The sequence below is a fragment of the Contarinia nasturtii genome, unplaced genomic scaffold (assembly GCF_009176525.2).
Source record: "Contarinia nasturtii isolate CC-2019 unplaced genomic scaffold, AAFC_CNas_1.1 Cnas_scaffold_1371, whole genome shotgun sequence".
Taxonomy (NCBI): Eukaryota; Metazoa; Arthropoda; class Insecta; order Diptera; family Cecidomyiidae; genus Contarinia; species Contarinia nasturtii.
Genome location: NW_022198708.1, coordinates 3604706 through 3616780, shown reverse-complemented (window position 1 = coordinate 3616780; position 12075 = coordinate 3604706). Strand labels below are relative to the sequence as shown.

At 34.0% G+C, this 12075-nt stretch overlaps 2 protein-coding genes across 6 annotated transcripts in view; one reads left to right on the top strand and one right to left on the bottom strand.

Annotated features, from left to right (window-relative positions):
- LOC116345614 (autophagy-related protein 16) overlaps window positions 1–12075 on the bottom strand; it is a 58624-nt gene that overhangs the window by 4457 nt on the left and 42092 nt on the right. The gene's annotated exons all lie outside the window — the stretch shown is intronic.
- Window positions 1–12075, top strand: part of LOC116345613 — a 90840-nt gene that overhangs the window by 40319 nt on the left and 38446 nt on the right. Inside the window, exon 3 of the mRNA XM_031775089.1 lies at window positions 5517–5765. The gene's annotated coding sequence lies outside the window, so the exon portion shown is untranslated. The remainder of the gene's footprint in view (window positions 1–5516; window positions 5766–12075) is intronic.

The following is a 12075-nucleotide window of genomic DNA, read 5'->3' as shown; positions in this document are numbered from 1 at the left end:
TGAAGAGAATAAAATCGCATTTTGGACGGTACATTTGTATAATTCGTATAATTTTATCAAAAGAAACCAATCAACACGAGATCATAAAGAATCCAACGACTCTCCGCTTACATAACACTCATACATAATAATAGCATGAGATTACAATTGTAATCGGATTTAGACCAAATGAAAGAGAGTGTAAAGAATTAGTGAAGATTTCGACACTTTTTCGCTCATTTTCAAATCATATATACAGAAAAGAGAGAGAGAGAAAGATAGAGAGAGAGATGGACGTTATTATTGAGCGATCAATTTCGAACATTGATGCCAAATTACATTTTGCCCGGTATCCAATTATTTAAATGCTTCATGAATTTATCGTATCTTTTGGAGTGCTATTTACACTGCCTTAAAACAACAGCAACACTTGAATCGATCGATCAATCGATTTATGATGAAAAATCAATCATTACTTTCCGGTGGCGTTTATTGAAATGCTGCTGTAGATATAATCATTCGTTTGGAATGATCAGAGCGACGTTCGCACTCAGTATGGGGAGATTGTTATCTCGAGCGCAAAGTACAAACAATTGAAAATTACTTTCCCGGGGAGCTTTCGCTGAATCAAAAAAATCGCAGTAAAAATTAATTTCAAACTACTCTTTCTTTCGATGAAAAGAAAAATCAACCTACAAAACTATTACGGTGGAATTGAATTCGATCAGATTATGCAGCACCATGAAATTGATGGTTTTGAGAATGATTCTGAAATCATTCATCAAACCATGACTTTTTATCTGCATATATATTTTTTTTAAATCTTGAATTCTGGTGGCAACCGTTGCTGCTGTGGTGCGCCACTTGCATCGAATTATTTGTTCAACATTCTACACGTCAAAATGTATTGATCAACAGAGTAAATGAATAGCAATATTATTTGCGTCATGGTTTACATATTGTGAAGTGTTCACTTAAGCATGGATTAATGTATGCGGTTAAAGCGATTAGCAATAAGAAAAAACTGCATTTCAATTGTGAGTGTGTGTGTGTTTTTTCTCGTTCATTTCGGTTTTGGTCGTGTTGTTGTAAATAATCCGGCTCATGAAAGGTGATAGAGATATAATAAAGCGGAGGGAATCAATGAAGCCATTCTTAATTCTTCACATGAAATGGAAACGCAAATATGCGACCACCCCATGCTGAAATTGATAGGCGACTGTGATGACAACGATACCGACAGTGTTTTCAACACTCAACGGGTTATAATGTTATCAAAACAACAACAACAACAACATAAAAAGAAAAAGAGACGCAAATCAAACGATGTACAAACATCACGGCTTCAATCGAATCAAACAATATACGGTTTCTTTTGTTTTGGTTTTCGTTCGAACATGATTCATCTGTGTGGATACGATATAATTTTCCAAACATCATCTGACTGATATGCTTCGCCGTTCATTTATCGAAACATGTTCCGATATTGGATGCTCTTTTGTTACATATCAATAACAGATGAATAGATTTCGATCCGATTCTAACGGCCGCTACGTATGTGAATAATAACGCACGCAAAACAAAAACGTGATGATAGCAGACGAGTCTTCGATAAGAAGTCAATAAACTTTCATTTCGATTTGAATTGCGAACAATAGCAATGTAACCTCGACTTGGCCGATCAATTTCTTTTCTTTTGCTCATCGGTAGAGAAAAAGAAATGCCCTCACGTACCACAATATTGCCAATACTATTGATTTCTATTTTATCCACTGTTATTCCTCCACACATATCGTGTGTTTTCATTTTTCTTGTTAACAATTTTTCACAGATTTTTTTTTTCTTCCAAAAGTCTCAGGTGCAATGACCATCGAACTTTTGAATGGAGAAAACTTTTTGGGTGAAAAAAAAACCGAAATATCCAATGGAAAATTGTGCTAAAAACGAGGAAAAAACTTAAAAATCCCATCAAAAGAAAATAAAAGTTCAAATAAAATGTTCGTCTATCGACACGTACATTCGGTACTTTGAACTTAAGAATTTTTTTTTATTTCATTCTTCATGTATGCAATATTTTGTTGGCTCTTTTTATATATGTTCACAGTTGAACAAAAAAAATTGATCACATTTTAACACCAACACATGAAAATTGATAACAATAACACGATCTTGCGCAACACAGTACCAACATCCAGTTCTCTTTTTTTCCACTGTTAGTTCTCGCATGGTATTGTTGTGGCTAGACAATGATCATTTAGACCAAACTAGAATATCAACAATAGAATAAGAGAATCCGTAAAATAATAAAAAAAAGAACACAATGTTCAGTACTAAGCCAATCGACAACCAAAATACACAAATATCGATGAACTTGGAGAATGCCGATGAACGTGTATCTGACCAATTAGTACATTTTGCCTGAGTTTTCGTCAGTTTTTCAACGCATTTTTTTGTGGCAGTATTTTTTCAGTTCTTTTTCTACCTCGCACAACAAAACCGAATGAAGAAATCTCCATTTTATGAGCTATTACCTATTAGCAACAATAAAATTGATGAAAATAGATATAAAAATCGGTGTATATGAACGGAAGAGATGAAAATGAAAGAGAAAAAAATCGTTTTATTCAACTATGCGCACGACCACGAAGTGTACGGAGTATAGCGGTTTTGAGATTTATTCACAATGAACTAACTCTCCGATTCCATCGCTTTCAACAAATCAATATTTTTTTTTTTTTGCTATTCGTATCCATCCCGAAAATGGCGATTTCATGTGTTTGTTTTATTAGACACGTTTAAACGGGAATATGACTTATCCGGTTGGAGTTTTTTTTATGTTCGCTCGAGTGCGATCTATGGTTGACGCGGTTAATTGGCAATCAGTTGAGTGTGTGTGTTTTTTTTTTAAACCGAGTCTTTCAACAGCGGTCAATATATGAAAATTGTGCTGAACGGAACAATGGTTAGATTAACATGAGCAAAAAATCATTGCGTTTGAACAGTTATTTATTGGCAATTTTAATTGAAGCAACACAAACTCAACGATTAGAAATATGAAAAAAAAAAAGAAAAAATACATTATTCCGTTTTAGAACCATTTCATATCGACATAAAATCAAAGAATCCGTTTCAAACAATAAATCCCTGGATAAGATCATGAAATATACGCAATCACCAGGTTTGAAAATTCGTGAGAATTAAAGCGAAAACAATGTATACATTTTTACCATCGCTCTTTCTCTCACTCACACAGAAATACTTTCATTCAAAACTAATTGAATTGCCTCCCGAAATATTCACAGGATGCATTTAAAAGTTTTGGAATTCTTTTTATCACTCCATTACTCTAATCGATGAATTTGGAGAATGCCGAAGAACAAAAACAAGAGATAGAAATAAGACACAAAAAATACCCAGACTAGAGAGAGAGAGAATGTACTCATGACAAACCACAAACAAACAGTATTTTTTCGATGGCACGACAGAAAAGTCATATCCATGTTCATGATTAATAGCAATATAAGTGGAAACGAAGATGAGGCAGTCGAAAATCGAATTTGTGGCCAGCAACACACAAACACATAAATCGATAGAGTCAGAGACGCGGATGAGAAACAACAATGCAATCAAAGTGTTTCCGCACTTTGTACAGCTCAACTCGGGAACATTGCCATGCATTTATTGTTTTTTTTTTATTGTTTTGTTTCAATGGTTCTAGGTTCGAGAGAGTTCGATTTAACTCGCTCTTACTATCGACTTTCTTTAATATAGAAACCACAATGGCTTTTAATTTCACTGGCTGACTCCAATTCGATTCATTATTGTCACACTCAAAGTGCATGCACTTTGTTAGCCAATATCGTTGAGTTACTTTTTTTCTCTCTCGCTCAATCGAAGTACATTTGCAGTACCGAAAACCGTTTTGAGAAGAGCGAAAAAAAGAATGGCAAAGTTGATAAAATGAAGCAGATGCAGTGCACATCGCGAAAAAAAACTATATATATATAAACAAAAACGAAGAAATAAAAGTAGACAAAAAAAATCGATACGTTTACGGGACCAAATGTTCACTTGAAAACGTTTTGAATTGGTCTTCCTATAAAATGTCGTGAAAACGAAAACAAGATTGTTTCTGTACAATTTTTCTATTTCATTTCTGCTATTTTTATCGTTTATTTATTTTTATTTTGTATCGGTCGTCGTTGTTGGTTTTTTTCTGTTATTTCGTTGTTTTCGTCGTCGTTGTCGTTTGGTGTCGTTTGTTGCTGTGCTTTTGCTCACTCGACTTGCCATTTCGAGAAATAAGTGCATGGGATGGCAAAAGGCTATGAGAAGCGAAAATTCATGCCAAGAAAATCGAATCAAGAAAAAGTACATAGATGGGAAAATAATGAATTGTGAATACCAATGAAGGCAAAATGGAAAAAATGTAGTTTAAATCACGGACAGTTTTTTTTTCTGTCGCTTTGCCATTTGGATCGCATATAAGTACATATTTGATATTTACGAATAAGTTTATTTAGTTCAGGTCCTCTTAATCGAAGGAAAAAAAATGTGCCACAAAATGCACCGTACATACCACGAAGTGGAATATAATATAAGAAAAAAAAAACTAACAAAGTCACAGACACACACAGCAGAGACAAAAACACGAAATAAGAAGAAGCAGGAATATAAAAAAACACACACACAACGGCGATGCAAGCAAGAACAAATAGAAAACAAGAAAAAACAAAATAGATAAATACCAGGGATGAAAGAGCATTATCACGATAGCTAAATGTTTGTGTCTTGTAAACACAAATCTCAAAATAAAGTAATAATATGGCCGACAACTCGAGCCAATGAATGCAAACAAAACCAAATAAAAATCACACCAAATAAACGAAAACATTTAAATTTATCGGCAGCATTTCAAGCCAATGGTTCGTCTCTTCGAATGGAACATTCGACAAAGAAATGGTCAGATGATATTCAAATGCGACTCAATGCATTTGAGCTGAATCATTGATGTCATCGCTGCCACATCATTTTCTAAATTTTATGTGTGTGTGTGCATTTTGTGATCATCATTCATGGTGTGCATTGAAATGAGAAAAAAAAAACCACTTTATAAAACTCGTTGTTATCAACAGTTTGTTGATTCCATAATTTATAGATTTGAATGTCACTTTGTGTCATTCATCATTACTGCCGTGTGTCTGTGTCAATGCGTGTATGGCGTGATCTCATTCCATTTCACCCAAGATAAGAGTTTCACGCTCGCGAATATACTCACTTAATATTCGTATGACCATTTTTGCATGCAGTCATTTACATATTACTGACCATTTGCCAATCATCATAAATATCATCGATAATAATGTGAAGCAAACGAACGAAAAAAAAAACATACACACACAAATTTACAGTTGTTAAAATTTCAATTACATTCTTCACAAAGAACTTAATTATTGTGGCATTCACTTTAATAATTCAACCGTATTTTTTTTTGTTTCTCTTTTTTTCCCTTTTGATATCCGATGCATGCGCTGCAGTGATCGTTAATTGTGCGTTCATTTAAAAGTAAAATTCCCATATTTGATTCATCATCGGAGGAAGCAGCATTGCAGAAAAAAAAAGTGCGACAGCGAAAACACAGATCTAACTTGGCTGCTGGAATTTAATCAGTCGTGACGATAAGCGTCTACTTCAGTAAATTTCGAATCAACCGAACGTAAAGCATCTTTGCCGTAAAAGCATTCCGCGGAATTTCCGCCTATGGTCAAGCAGTTTAATTGAAGAAGGTAAGTTTTATTTGACATGATGTTTTGTGTACAGCTTCGCTTTTAAACATATAGACTTTTTCTCTGTCTCTCTCGATATTTTTCGCATTGTGATTCTTTGTTTTTTTTTTGTCTATCCATGTTGAACCTATCTCATTATTTTCCCTTTTGTTTGGTCTGTTTTTCTCTCTTTCATTCGCTCTTTCATCACGAATCAATTGTTTTCGCAAGGCAAAAAAGCATTATGTGAAAATTTGCTTCTGAAAATCGACGGAAAAATATGTCAAAATCAATCGTTTTGTTTTTTTTTTCTACGGCAAAAATGGAATTTTTTTTTTTTTTTATACTGCTTTGACGATGATTATGTTGATGACGATGATGATGAGAGAAAAAAAAATGTTGTTTTTAAATGCCTGTTCATCAGCAGTCAAATTAATTTGATGTAACGATTCTAAAGATAGAACAGATGGAGTCAAGTGGACTGGAACTTAAGCTCGGTGCTTCTTTTTTTATCATGCACAACCAGCAATAGCGAGATGAAGCGAGATAGATAGAGAGATTTTAAATCGTTTAAGGCAATTTATGACATGAAGAAAAGTGTTTTATAACGGTGCAACACGAAGTAACGAGTTAACCGTTTTGTTGCATTTTTTACATTGTATTGTCACTACAACTTTTTCCATGAACCAGGAGAGAAATTCAATGCACTTCTTTCATGCCAATGATCATTAGAATCTTTTAGATACGTTAACAACTTACACACTGTTTTTGTTCAAATTCAATGTTCACATTGTGTATTTTGTACGATATTCTGTTACTTTTGTATATTTGAGTGCAACAAGTGATCTGATCGCAATGAGTGACCAAAACAAAGCAAATTAAATCCGTTCAAAGTTCATAAAAGCAACAAATATGTCAAATGACCATACATCCAATTCTCATGATCGTACCATCTCTTTTGTGTTCTACGTACTTCATTACACACAGAACCAAATGTTGTCAAACGGCTTTTCTAAATATAAACGAAAATGAAAATAATAAAAAAAACCATCTTCACACACTGAGGCATAAATAGATAATAAAAAAAAAAACATATGCATCCACACATATAGTCGCCGCATTGGAAAAAAGTGCATAAAAAGCAAACAGAAGTGCTGGTAAACTGGCTAGAAAAGAAAAAAAAGCGAGAGCAACAGAAGTTGAAATGGATAGAGAAAAACGAAGATACTCTCGAAAAAAAAAATGAACTGAAAGAAAAAGCGTATCAGGTGTGTGCGTATGTGTTCACATATCCCAGAATATTTACAAACAGACAGTCACAAATTATACAAATGATGGAGGACACAAGGTATTGCTACGAGCATTTATAATGAAAACAAATATGAAAATAACAAATACAGGATAAAATAAAAATCAACGATGACTCAAAAGCGAAAGACGATGGACTTATGTCCATGCTCGAGCGCGCGCGATCGCGTTCACTTCGACATACACACACACACACACTTTCATGAAAAAAGAAAGAAAACACAGACGCATATTCATTTAGGCATCTTTGTGCATCACAAAACAGCCCGCAATGTAAATAATCACAAATATAGACTCCACTTGAATTACAATCATATCATCAGAATCACCAATCTGTTACTTGAAATGGCATCGAAAAAAGAAAACAATAAAAAAAAATAAAGACGAGCATCTCTGTTGCAACATGTTTTTACCTCTTTATAACATCATGCGGTCAATGTATGTGCATGTTTGGCACCATGAATATACATATTTTATAATTCGTGTATTGAATAAAAGTGGCGAAGCTTGGTAGCCGATTGTATTAGTTGGTAGCCAATGGGTCTTATTACTTTTCGTGCATTCGATCGAATGCCACAACATTCGCACATTCACACCAAGCCCAATTTTGTTTGGGCTGCTTTTCGTCATTATTATGCATATAAACGCACAGTGCTTTATCTTTCTCACTCTTATTTTCATTTTTTTTTAAATATATTGAACAACGCAGAAAACTATAATGATACCATCATGAGTTCTATGAGCCAAACATAAAGGCACCAACAACGAAAACGGATCTGTGCTGTGCAGTGCTGGGCCAACACATACACATGATGTCTGTTGTCTTTTTTCATCTTGTACTGAATGATTAAGTTGGAATAAAAGTGCATATGTCGTTTTATTAAAATCTGATCGATATGTCTATAAATAGTTAGTTGTTCTTTGACAGTGCACAACCACATCTCAATAGATTCCAATGAGATGCCGAGTTTATTGTAGGTTTGCTACGTGTTGCTGTTGTATTCTCTGTCGTTTTGTTTTTCGTTGTTGTTGTTATTTGTTTTTTCTTTCACTCTTTTACAGCATCAGCAAGCTTTATGGTGCACTTTTTCCTGTACGCGCGCGCCCTTGTCTATAATTTCAAAGTTGCCAATGATTAAGTATTCTCGCTTATTCCTCTGGAGAGACCGGATAGAATTTGAACTATTCCAATCGAATGAATGCAGAAAATATCAGGTTTTGTTTTCAACGCTGATGCTTCGTTCCCCTTGGGCAGATGCAAGAATTTAAAAAAAAGCAACACAAAAAAAATCGTCCAAGAAAAATGAGAATGCGAACGAATGAAATAAAAACGAGAGTTATTCTTTCTTTTTTGTATTCGTATAAATTCATACGGTTTTGCTCGCATTTTCTTGGCAAAAACAAAATCAAAAGATCTCAGAAGACTATAGAAGAGATTGTATGAGTGTTGACACGGTTGACAAATCAAATTGCAATTTACATTTGTCACAAGATAAATATCAGTATATATATATATATATATATATTTCTATTCTTCTTCCGGGCGCACCAATTTTATCATCACTTCGATTCGTTGCCACTTTTATTGATTTTGACTGCTCGATAGATTCCAATTAATCTCACCGTGATGGCTCATTTAACATTGTCAGTGTCAATAATTTTTCTTTCATTTCAGACGCATTCAATGTCTTTTTTCTTCATTCTTTTTTCATCCGAGATTCTTTAACCGATTTCGTTTTTCATTTCACACCAACATTCGATCGAATAATTTCAGTGTGTGTGTGATTTATGTACCTTCTGAATGTCTGATAGTATTCTATATTCTGTTTTTAAAAACATGAGTGAGAAATTAATTCATTTGAAAATTCAACCATCGATAAAAGACACACAGTAAATGGAATTTCAAGAAAATGAGACAGAATAAAACCGAGCGTTGACGTTTTTTTTTCTTTGCCAAATATTATCTTGTGCCAACGATCGCGAATATCCATGTACACGATCTCATGTTCAACTATCGCCTGAAATGAAATTGTTATACAAAACATCGTTTTATTTTGACATTGAATCTCTCTATTCGTCTACATAATAAATACACATATCGCAAACAATTTTCCAGTCGCGTGATTTTGACAGTCGCTAAACTTGAACTTAGTCGGTTTTCTGTTTCATTTTAACTTCGTCGAATGGCAGGCGTTATATTATATTCCGATGTTCGTTTGTCAATTTATTTGTGTTGTATCAAATAACCAAATACAAAAATCAAATTGAACAATCGATCGATTGAAGAGTGTATATTACCCATACGCAGGTGAAAAAAATAACTATAAATAAATTCAAACAAGAATTAAAAAAATAAATAAATAAATAAACCATAAACAAGTCGATGTGTTTTTATTTAAATAACTTCAGTTGAAAGACGAGCCAGATTCCATCGAATCGAATTAGCTTACCAATTAACACTTCGAAATGGCATTCGATAATGGCCGAGAGCATTTAAAGAATGAATTGTTCTCAAGCTGCCGAAGAATAGCAAATAAAATAAAATTCCATGCAGACCAAACGTCACACACAAAAAATAACACACTCTACCGACGAATATATATACATACCGAATGTATATCGAGAGTAAAAAAGTCCATCCAGCATGGACATGAGTTACTTAAGCAATTGCATTCTTGCAAATATAATATGATAATTGCAATGCCAGCAAGATTATGCCCTTTTTCCACCTGTTCTTGGTTCACCTCTAAAATTGTGTGCTAAGTTATGCGTGTTTTCCTTCGGCGGCGTTATGGTTTTTTTTCATCTTCGTCTTCGCTTCTCTTTTTAAATTTAGAATAAATCTCACGATAGACAGAAACGAGCAAATTTCCACAAGAATTCTTTGCTGTGCAGTTGTTTCCCCTGCACTTCGTTACCGCACGCTTGAATGGTACATGATAAATCTTATTCGATTTGTGTGTGTTTCAGGCTGTTTTAAAAACACGCGGCTCACAAATAAAACGATGCATGCACTTGAATACTGGATTCAGTAGAATCAATGTAGAAAAGATAGCTCCATTCATAAATGGCTTTCGTCTTGGTAATAAATAAAAATACGAACAAAAAAAAAAACGCACACACACACACTTGGAGTGATTTAAGAAAAAAATATAAGTTGAATTGGAAAAACTCGGCATTATACAAATAAAATGCTCCGGATTTTCTCGACAGTTTGTGAATACGGATTAGAAGACATAAAATTGTTCGGTCGACTAAAAGGTATCCAACAGCGCTCATCGGCATTCTAACGCATTCAAAGTCATAAACAAAAGAACCCACCGACCAGACGAATTTGCAAGATATAAATTAACAATCTGTGCTACTTATAATAATTATTACAAGTTCTGGGTTGTTGATTTTTTTTCTATCCAGCTCGCACTCTCTTCAATTTTGTATACCCAGAATTGTGAACCTCTTTCAACTCGTTACCAAAGCGCTTCGCGCACGATCATCTCAACAGAATTATGTATAAATCTGAACTTTCCGAAATGCGAGCAAGAAGAGAGAGAGAAAGAAAATAATATGATACAGAATTGCCGCTTCGAGAATGCAGTACCACCAATAACACTAATAGTGTTCAATGTGAATATTCGTTTTTTTTTCGTGGTCGTTCATTTTGCACTAATCTCGTTTAACCATGCGCTCTCTGGGTTGAGCTGTGAAAGTTTTCAAGTGATTGTATATCGTTGAAACTACCCAACTCTTTGTCTGTATATGTATTTTTTTACGCGAATAATCATAATTGCAATACGGCCTCAATGAAATGCGGCATAACAACGTAAAACATAAATTTTATATCAAATAAAAATGAGCCAGTTTAAAAATATACGATTCAAACCAATAAAACAATAATTCATTTTTCTGACAATATCGTACTATCTTTTTGCATCAAAATAAAGAAAACGGCGATTTTTGTGATCGATTTTCAGGGCAATGATGATAGACGGAGAAGAAAACCATTCGATTTCGCATTTGCCAATTAGTCAATTGAATCATTTCTAATGTGATAGTTGTTGTTCAAAAATTCGGTTTTCTTTCTTCTGCCAAATTAGTCTTCAATTACAAGAGAAAATGTAACCATAAAATTTCAATACTTTACTATATCCGACTAATCTAGAGCATTGAGCACATCGATATCGGTAGCAATGAAAAAAGAAAATCAAGAAAACTCACACTGATGTGGCCCAAATTTCCAAAATTCCATTCAGTGCATACGCCGCATATTCTTGAGGCCGATATATATAAGAACCAGCCATTAGCTCAAATTTTTCTGTTGTTGTTTTGGTTGCTGTTGTTATTATATGCAATAATTTTGTTCGTTCATCGTTGTTGTTTCGCCCTCCGCCCTCTCTTTCACTATATCATCTCACTGTTTCCTCTAAAAGGTCTTTTGTTTTTTTTTTCTTAAATGTGGAATTCATTTGACTGAATGGAAAACATTGGCTTATATGCGAGCCTATAATAAAGAAATGATTAATTTTCCATCACAAATAGATACGTTTCGGTTTTCTATTCTATGGCACACAGAACAACAAGTGCATTGTGGCAGGGCTCACATTTGCCAGACAATGCATATCACATATTATGTATGATATCTACTTATGTGTATGGATAGACAGCGGATGATTATAAATGAACGCTATAATTTAATGGTATTTAATTTGCATCATATGGCAAATTACCATTGACCAGAGAGTCGGTCTCATAAAATCTTTCGGTCTTTGGGCCTATTCTAACAATAACCGTTAATGCAATGCAACCTGTCTTGGACTGTGTTATACATTACATCCACAAAATGAAGAGCGAACAAATTGCAACAAAAACAACAATAAAAACGAAAAATTCTGAATATTTTTCAATGTGCACGCTGTGAAAAAAAAAATTCAATGAATTTTGGGTCAGTAAGGCCAATTCTCTCTCATAGGTTAATTTGCAATTGTTAATTTGAAGTCGAGCGAAAGCATAATGAAAAAAAAAACAC